Consider the following 10271-nt stretch of genomic DNA (forward strand, 5'->3'; position numbering starts at 1 on the left):
CACACACACCCCACACACACACCCCCCACACACACACACCCCCCACACATACACACACACCCCCCACACACACCACACACACACACACCACACACCCCACACACACTACACACCCCACACACACACACCACACACACACCCCACACACACACCACACACCCCACACACACACCCCTCACACACACACACCTCACACACACCTCACACACACACCCCACACACACACACCCCACACACACACCCCCCCCCCCACACACACACACCCCACACACACCCCACACACACACACCCCCCACACACACCCCACACACACACCCCACACACACACCACACACACACCCCACACACACACACCCCACACACACACCCTACACACACACACCCTACACACACACCCTACACACACACCACACACACCCTACACACACACACCCCACACACCCCCCACACACACACACCCCACACACACACACCCCACACACACACACACACCACACACACACCCCACACAACACCCCCTCCACACACACACACCCCACACACCCCCCACACACACACACCCCACACACACACACCCCACACACACACACACCACACACACACCCCACACAACACCCCCCCCCACACACACACACCCCCCACACACACACACACCCCACACACACACACCCCCCACACACACATCCTACACACACACACACACCCCACACACACACCCTACACACACACCCCACACACACACCACACACGCCACACACACACCCCACACACACACACCATACACACCCCACATACACACACCCTACACACACACACACACCCCACACACACACACCACACACCACACACAGAGACAGACGACGCATGGCGTCCGGGACGGATCTCTAATTTGTTGAGTTTCTTGACGGCATCCGTGGCTTGGGCGAGCGTCGCGTAGGTAGCGAACGCGTAGCCGCGGTTCTCTCCGCTATGCTCCATCAAGAGGCGGAGCTGGTAGAGCTTCCCCAGGACACATCACTGGAAGGGTTTCATGACCAACATTCAAGGACACTTGACGGAGTGGAAGCCAAGAAACGAGATGCCTCCGAGTGGAGCCGAAGCGATGAAATCATTCATAATAAAGGTGATGAAATCACTTTAAGATACCTGTTTCTGTGACCAGTCACAAGCTAATCCCTCAACTGTTTCAATGCTAAATTCTCCTGTTTGATAAGTAAACCCCTTTGCCAAGGTGCCTCACTTCTCTCAACCGGCTTAAAAGACGTTGCGAAGCTTAGCAGCGTTCATTGCAGCTCTGTCCCGACATATTTGTTCCTTTCACCTGAAGAAGGCCACTTGTGTTGTGGCCGAAACGTCGTGAGAATTTTATTGTTTTATTTAATTACTTTATTCTCATTCTACGTGACTTTACCGAAAGAACCAAAGAAGATGATGAAATCAGCTCACGTGCTGTGGGTTGATCGTTGCATCGGCACAATCGTGAGAAGTGGTGGCGGTGGCTTGAGGCCTTCATCCAGCAGTGAATTTGATCGTTGATTTATTTATGATGTTTAAATTTAATCGCAGGCCAATCTTACACGTAACAGGGTCACCCCGTTGTAGCCTTTCAGCTGTGGCCAATGTAAGTCGTGAACTGCCTCCACCTTTGGCAAAGACCGCAGAGAATTTCCCATGAAACTCTGGCATCACTTTGTGTAAGCTGCGTATACGCCGCTACGCTCAACTGATTATATTTTAAATCACTAAATAAGCAACTGGAAAGTATGTCAATTGTACGTGTGGTATAGGCCGCGCTTTGCATATTCACAGTGTGGTGCCTGTAATTTATGGAAACATTTTCGCCCTGAACTGCCCGTCTTAAATAGCGTTGTGCTTGTGCCCGTATGTATGCCAGCCTCAAAAAATAAGTAAATCACCTGACAGGTGTCCCGTTGAAGAATTTGCCCGTCGCACAACAGCAGTACCCTGCCTTGCGAGATGCAGAAAATGTGTTACATAATAATAAGCCTTCGCCGTGCACATGGGCGGTTCAGGGCAACTCACCTCCAGATATACAACAATACCATGATCGCCAAGTTAGGCGTTTTAGGAGGATGGCCTTAAGCCCCTTTTTTTTATCCGAACCGGGACCTGGGAAAAGTACAGGTTCCCGGTTCGGATAATAATGTTATTTTATTTTGTTATTTTATTTTTTGCCTACGTGACTTTACCGAATATAACCAAAGAGTATGGATCCTTGCAGTCATGAAAGCTTCAAATCTAGAATTAAAAAATAATAATATTCACTGGCATTGGCCGCAAGCGGGAATCGAACTCGGGTTGGCAGGTTCGTAGCGCAGCGCGCTGACTGCTACACCACCGCTCCCCTTCGCCAGGAGCACGGCGACGTCACCACCCCAACCACAGCCGCACAATCAACAACAACAACAAACGCACAATCAACAACAACCGCACAATCAACAACAACCGCACAATCAACAACAACAACCGCACAATCAACAACAACGCGCGTCGCGACGCGAAGCCGCTCGTGAACGCCTCGGCGGGGCGCGTTGTGGTGGTGCCCTCTTTGCGAGGTTTTCTAAGATCGGTTTCACACGACGGCTGTCTCCCCACAAGTAATCTGTCTCATCGTGCCGCAGGGCCCAGGTGCCGCTAGTGCGCGACGTTCGCCGCGGCCGTTTGAATTTGGGTTCTCGTGCGTGCAATTGGAATCGGGTGAATTAATGTTCAATGCTTTTTTTTATATCTCTCTCTCGTAACGTTGAGCGTAGGCGATCAAACGGGCCTGCAACCACAGCCACCTGGGGTGGTTTACTCTCCCCCGGTTGTTGCAACCTTTCCAGAATTCCTGCCTAAATTAAAACGTCGAGTTTAAATTTCGATTTAAAGCTTTCGTGACTGCAATGATTCATCTTCTTTGATTTTTTCGGTAAGGTCACCACGTAGAATGAGAATAAAATAATAAAATAACACAATCAAATTCTCACGACGTTTCGGCCACAACGCAAGCGGCCGTCTTCAGGTGAAAGGTACAGAACTGTCGGGACGACAGAGCTTCAATGTCTGTCGTCCCGTTAGGTCTGTACCTTTCACCTGAAGACGGCCGCTTGCGTTGTGGCCGAAACATCGTGAGAATTTTATTGTGTTATTTTGTTGTCGAGTTTGCGTGCTAAGATTGGTCCACAGCCACACACCACGATCCTACAGGGACGTCTCTCTCTTTAATGTGGAACACGGGAATGGAGTGAAATCACAGCTGACGCATCTGAAGGCATTCCTGTATTCCCCCGGGGAACGTTTCACCCCACACGTACGTGTGTGCGTATATACGTCTCTTTATAAAATGAGTGCAAACCTGCAAGGGAGGAAATATTAATATAATTACGTGTAAGTTGAAATGGATTTTTGTTGTTGTCAAGGACAATGTATGCCATTTGAGCCTCTGATGCAGCCGGACGTCATCAGTAAATGTCAAAGCAGCCAGACGAACTTCCCTCAACACGAGCAGCAGAGAGATTGTCAACCCCGCTGGCGTTTCCCATCGTGCCCCAACTCCCATCGCTCGCGCCTTTTATTTTTACGCACAATTAAAAGAGTCATTGCCCGAAACGCCGCCGACTGCATACACGTTTAAACATTTTGATTTAAAGCTTTCGTGACTGCAGTAATTCATATTCTTAGCTCTTTCGGTAAAGTCACGTTGAAGGGAAACAATAAAAGATATATAAAACAATATTTTATTGTTTTATATAAAACAATATTTTATTGTTTTATATATATTGTATTATTTTATTGTTTCCCTTCAACGTGACTTTATATATATTTTATTATTTTATTGTTTCCCTTCAACGTGACTTTATATATTTTATTATTTTATTGTTTCCCTTCAACGTGACTTTACCAAAAGAGCTAAGAATAAGGAAAACAAAGTTAAAGAAAAATAAAATGTATATTTTTTGTTACAAGGCTAACGACGAATAAAATTCAGCATGCGCAACTGAAATCACTTTTCACTTCGCCTCTGGAGGCGCTTCAGCTGGACGAGGCCCCTGGGCTGCAGCTCCTGAAGCCACCCCCCCACGCCCGAATCCGGCCCCGATGTTGGATGTTAGTGGATGAGTGAGCGAATGAGTGATGTACGCGCTATCGGTTCATCCGGCGGTTGTTTATTTTAGCGTTTCGGACGAATCGCGCAGCGGCAAACGTGCGATCGCGGCGACAAGCTCGTACACGCGGAACGTTGCAAATCACGCGGCTGTGGAAACTTTGGCTGACGTGGAAATAAGTCGATAATCCTTCGACGCGCCCGCGCGCACAAAACCAGAGCGCCGCGCAAATTCGAGAATGGTGTTGAAACCGCGTCAACGATTGGGGGAAAAACAATAAATCTCGAGGCTTACTCAAACAACAAATATTAAGGAACGCGACCCTAAATAACAAACCGTGGGGCGGCGTGGCGCGCTCGCGAGTCCCGACGTACCGCGGCGACGGTGCCGAAGCAGACGAGCAAAAAAATTCTAGATTTGAAGATTTAGTGACCGCGAGGATCCACACACTCTTTGGTTCTATTCGGTAAAGTCACGCAGGTAAAAAAAATAAAACAATAAAAAATTACGACGTTTCGGCCACAACACAAGCGGCCTTCATCAGGTGACTTCTTGTCCCGTTGTCTGTTAAAAGCTCTAACAGATAGGTGAAAACCCTCCCCGTAGAGGCTATCAATTCTAGATTGGAAGCTTTCGTTGACCGCGAGGATCCACGCTCTTTGGTTCTATTCGGTAAAGTCACGTGGGTAAAAAAAAATAAAACAATAAAAAATCACGACGTTTCGGCCACAGCACAAGTGGGCGTCAAAGGTCTCGCCACGGAGCCCACGCCACTGGGTGGCGGGCCAAGGAGCTCGGGGAACGAGCGGCGAGGGTCGTCGAGCATTCCAGCAAACTCGTAGCCACCTACCCGGCGGGTAATGGGGGCGGTTCCGTGTACACAACGCGCGCGCACGTGGCATCGTGACGTGTACACAACGCGTGTGCACGTGGCATCGTGACGTGTGCACGTGGCATCGTGACGTGTGCACGTGGCATCGTGACGTGTGCACGTGGCATCGTGACGTGTGCACGTGGCATCGTGACGCGTACACGTGGCATCATGATGTGTACACAACGCGTGTGCACGTGGCATCGTGACGTGTGCACAAAGTAAAGGATTGGCGACGTTGTTGCCGGCGGTTTGGCGACGATGTTTCTCGCGTTGCTTAACGGAGATTGAGAAAGTTTTGATTTAAAGCTTTCGTGACTGCGGCGATTCATATTCTTGGTTCTTTCGGTGAAGGCACCACGTTGAAGGGAAACAATAAAATATATTGTATTATTTTGTTTTATTATTTTATTATATATTTTGTAATACATTTTTATAATAACAAATATATAATAAAATATGCATTTTATTGTTTTATATATATTATTTTATTGTTTCCCTTCAACGTGACTTTACCGAAAGAACCAAGAATATGAATATACATTTTGATTTAAAGCTTTCGTGACTGCAGCTAAATTCAGCTGACATAGCAAAGGGTGTTGAAAACAATACTATTTGTGTTATGCATAAATTAATGTTCAATCGCAACTTAGAGGTGTGAATCCAGGCTCAGATGTCCTTAAATGCTGGGATGAACAGTTCTGATTTCAGCTGCATGTGCGTACTGTGTTAACTTCCTGTTTCTATTCTTATAAAGAGTTCCAGAGGAAAACAAAAGTAAACTATTGTTACGCTATAACCTCCGTGTTCAACAGAGTTAATAGACGTTACTGCAAACACAAACTGTACACTGTCACTGGGTAAACAGGCGGTGGCGTGTCTAGAATCACGCCTGGCCACCTTCATCTGCTTGGCATGAATGCTTCCTCACTCCACCAAGTAATTAATTGAGGATCAATGAACATAGCTGAGGTTAACTGGAGTTTGCGTGTCTCTCTCCGTGGTGTGATGTTAACTACCTCACCTGGTATACAGGAAGTCGTGGGTTCGATTCCGACCCTGACGCCTGCTGTATATTTGGAGTTTGCGCGTCACTCCGTTTAGCGTCTTTGACCGATAGACATTGACACACGTATTCTTGTTTCTTTCAGTAAAGTTACGTAGATAGAAAATAACAATAACTGATAATACAATTACATTAAATAAAGACTACTTGTGTTGCGATCAAAACGACGTGAGTTTTTTTGCTTTATTTACATTTATTTTTATTGTTATTTTCATTTAATTTTCTATCTACGTGACTTTACCGAAAGAACCAAGAATATTAATTCCTGCAGTCACCAAAGTTTTAAGTCAAAACATTCACACACGTTGACAAAGCCTCACCTTGTGTTGTTGTGGGCAGGTCGCTTCTGATAACAAGAGCGGTATAGCAGCTCACGCGGGCTTGGCCTGGTGAAAAAGAAAATAAAAACTGCGTGAATATTGACAATAAAACAAAGTTACAAAGTGGCGAGCCGGGTGAAGACAAATTAAACTTAAGTGAGATAATTAAAGTGAATGCAATCAGGCGAGGGCAGGAGGCAAGGCCCCGCATGGCTAGGCCCCGCGTTTTAAAGTTCCAACCTGGACATCGATTCCCATGCTCGCTGCTACTCAACTGACATCCCTACGAGAGAGAGAGGCTCTACCTTGGTAAACAACAACCACAACCACCACCACAACGACCACCACCACCATGAGAATTTCTCACCTCGGATTTCAGTGCAAGCGCGGATCGGCGGCCTCCTGTTACCTCGCGACGTCACGCGTGTAAGCAGGTAACATGACGTAACTTCCGGGGTAAGAGATACGCCCCTCCCATAATGAGCGGCTCTCTAACTGAATAAATTATATTTTGATTTAAAGCTTTCGTGACTGCAGTAATTCATATTCTTAGTTTTTTCGGTAAAGTCACGTTGAAGAGAAACAACGAAATAATAAAATATATATAAAACAATAAAAAAATTCTCATGACGTTTCGACCATAACTCAAACGGTCATCTTCAGGTGTGTTGGTTTGCATAAATTTATTTTTAAACGGCGCATTTATTTATTTATAAAAAACCCGTTAGCGCCACGCGCAGCGATTTGGCAGTTTGCCCAGGACTAGTCCATCTATATTTTTTTAAAAGAGGAGGGGGGAGACGAAATTTTTTTTATAATGTATGCTGTCTGAAAGCCACTGTAAGCGTGCACAATCAATTAAGAACTGAAATGGTTTATCAAATCTTTCCAATGATTGCTAAGATAGAATCCATCTTCTCGGTTGAAATTGTCTCTGTGCTTGTATATGTGGATAGCCTCATGAACGAATCTCTCATGGAAGCCAGATGGCTTACAAAGAACCTCTGTCTTGGAAAAGTCAATGGCATGTGAGCCTACTGAATTAGAACAATGATCTGCTACGGCCGAGGTGTTGGTCCTACCGTATTTAAGGTCTGCTTTATGTTCACGAATGCGGTCCGAGACATATGGCGTTTGGTTTCTCCAATGTAACTACTACCACAGAGGCAACTTAGTTTGTAGACACCAGGGTATTGTATGTCCGGAATCACATCTTTTACAGATGGAACCAGATCACGGATTTTATGTAATGTGTTGAAACGGACCTGGATCTTGTGTTTATTCAAGATTTTGGAGATCTTTTTTGTGATCCCAGCAATGTAGGGTAAAGTGATGGTTCTGAAAGGCTCCTCAAGAGGGTTCTTCTTCATGGTTTGAGTGATAGCTTTGCGGATTGTATAGTCGGAGTAACCATTAGCCCTAAGAGCTTGGTGTACGTGCTTGAGTTCACTGCTTATGTGTTCCTGGTCGGATATGCATTGGGCTCTATGATACAGAGTCTTGATGAGAGAATTCTTCTGTGATGGATGGTGGTGGGAATCCGGTTTCAGATAAGCATCCGTATGGGTAGCTTTCCTGTAGACAGAGTGGCTCATTGAACCATCAGGTCTCTTTTTAATTAGGACATCCAAAAAAGGTATCTTGCCATCTATTTCGACTTCCATGGTAAATCTGATGGCTGGGTGTATGGAATTGATGTGGTCGAAGAATTGGTCTAGAGCAAGCCGGCCATGTGGCCAGATGACAAAAGTGTCATCCACGTACCTCTTCCATAAGGTTGGGCGCAGAGTGGCAGTCTGGATGGCGTCAGTCTCAAGTTTCTCCATGAAAATGTTAGCTATAACTGGAGAAAGGGGGGAGCCCATTGGGGTGCCCTCAGTTTGTTTGTAGAAAGTTCCATTCCAAGTGAAGTATGTATTGGTTAAACAGTGTCTCACCAGGGGGGGTACCTCAGTGTTTAGTCCTTGATGAACCAAGTCTTCAATGATTGCAATGGTGTCAGGTACAGGAACCTTGGTGAATAAGGAAACTACATCAAAACTGACAAGCAGGTCGTCTGGGGACAGGGAAATACCCTTGATTGTCGATACCAGGTGAGTAGAATTTTGTACCGCAGAGGTGGTCTTTCCAGTGAAAGGACGCAGGATTTCAGACAAAAAACGAGCTAGTTTGTAGGTGGGGGAGCTGATAGTAGAGACTATGGGACGAAGAGGTGTATCAACTTTATGTATTTTTGGTAAGCCGTATAATCTTGGTGGCCTGGCAGCAGAAGGTTTCAACGAAAACTGTTTAGATTGATCAATTAATGTGGTTGAATCAGAAATTATTTTGTTGGTTTGTGTGACGAGGCTGTTGGTGGGATCTCTTTTTATTTTTGTATAACTACCATCGTCGAGTAATTCTTTAATTTTGTTGTTGTATTCTATTTTATCCATGATGACAGTAGCATTGCCTTTGTCAGCTGAGAGGACTACAATATCATTCCTCTTTTTTAATTTATATAATTCAAAACGCTCATCTTTGCTGAGGTTGCTAGCTGGCATCTTAGCGTTTTTGAGGGTTGCAGCGATTTCAGATCTTGCTACGTCTGCAGCGATGTGACCCAGGCCCCTGAGAGCAACGTCTACTTGGGCAATTATATCATTAACTGGTATGTGTTTAGGTGTGACTGCAAAATTTAGACCTTTAGCTAAAACGGATTTCAGACCATCGGAAATAGAACTGTTACTGCGATTAATTACGACTTTATTAACGTCTAACTTTTTGGTGTGTGGGTCCGGTCTTTTGTTGAAGAGGAGGTTAAATTTGGAAATCAGGTTTTCCTTACATTTGGTCGACATAGTAGCAGCTGAAGAGGCAGTCATATTGTCTACATGTTCCCAATCCGATGTGGACCAAAACTCAAACGGTCATCTTCAGGTGTGTTGGTTTGCATAACGAAACGTCGTGATAATTTTTTATTGTTTTATATATATTTTATTATTTTGTTGTTTCTCTTCAACGTGACTTTACCGAAAAAACTAAGAATATGAATTACTGCAGTCACGAAAGCTTTAAATCAAAATTTAATCACCTCTACGGGGAGGGTTTTCACATAACTTTAAGATCCTTCAACAAACTCCGGGATAAGAAAGCTCAGCTGATCGAGTCTCTCACCTTCCTGAAGAGATGCCGCGACTCTGGGGTAATTCCAATCGCATTTACACTGTGCTCTGCTGCTGTAACTTCTTCTAATGCGAAACGAATTCTTTTCAAAACTAGCTTAGCTCTTATCTCAGAAAAAAATCTGACTTATACGCACAGAACTAGATCAGTTAGACAAGACACTCTACAAATCACACTTATCATTGACGGCAATAATGTCCACATCGGATTGGGAACATGTAGACAATATGACTGCCTCTTCAGCTGCTACTATGTCGACCAAATGTAAGGAAAACCTGATTTCCAAATTTAACCTCCTCTTCAACAAAAGACCGGACCCACACACCAAAAAGTTAGACGTTAATAAAGTCGTAATTAATCGCAGTAACAGTTCTATTTCCGATGGTCTGAAATCCGTTTTAGCTAAAGGTCTAAATTTTGCAGTCACACCTAAACACATACCAGTTAATGATATAATTGCCCAAGTAGACGTTGCTCTCAGGGGCCTGGGTCACATCGCTGCAGACGTAGCAAGATCTGAAATCGCTGCAACCCTCAAAAACGCTAAGATGCCAGCTAGCAACCTCAGCAAAGATGAGCATTTTGAATTATATAAATTAAAAAAGAGGAATGATATTGTAGTCCTCTCAGCTGACAAAGGCAATGCTACTGTCATCATGGATAAAATAGAATACAACAACAAAATTAAAGAATTACTCGACGATGGTAGTTATACAAAAATAAAAAGAGATCCCACCAAC

At 44.9% G+C, this 10271-nt stretch overlaps 1 long non-coding RNA gene across 1 annotated transcript; it reads right to left on the reverse strand.

Moving 5' to 3' along the window:
- Positions 1 to 743: 743 nt before the first annotated feature.
- LOC142917250 (uncharacterized) lies at positions 744 to 6788 on the reverse strand. Its single transcript, XR_012936949.1, has 3 exons — positions 6734 to 6788; positions 6367 to 6432; positions 744 to 1017 (listed from the first exon to the last, which is right to left on the reverse strand). It is a non-coding gene; the product is annotated as an uncharacterized LOC142917250 (long non-coding RNA).
- Positions 6789 to 10271: the final 3483 nt, after the last annotated feature.

The sequence above is a fragment of the Petromyzon marinus genome, unplaced genomic scaffold (assembly GCF_048934315.1).
Source record: "Petromyzon marinus isolate PM22_M1 ecotype Great Lakes invasive population unplaced genomic scaffold, UKy_Petmar_22M1.pri1.0 PM_G_Scaffold_44, whole genome shotgun sequence".
Lineage (NCBI taxonomy): Eukaryota > Metazoa > Chordata > Hyperoartia > Petromyzontiformes > Petromyzontidae > Petromyzon > Petromyzon marinus.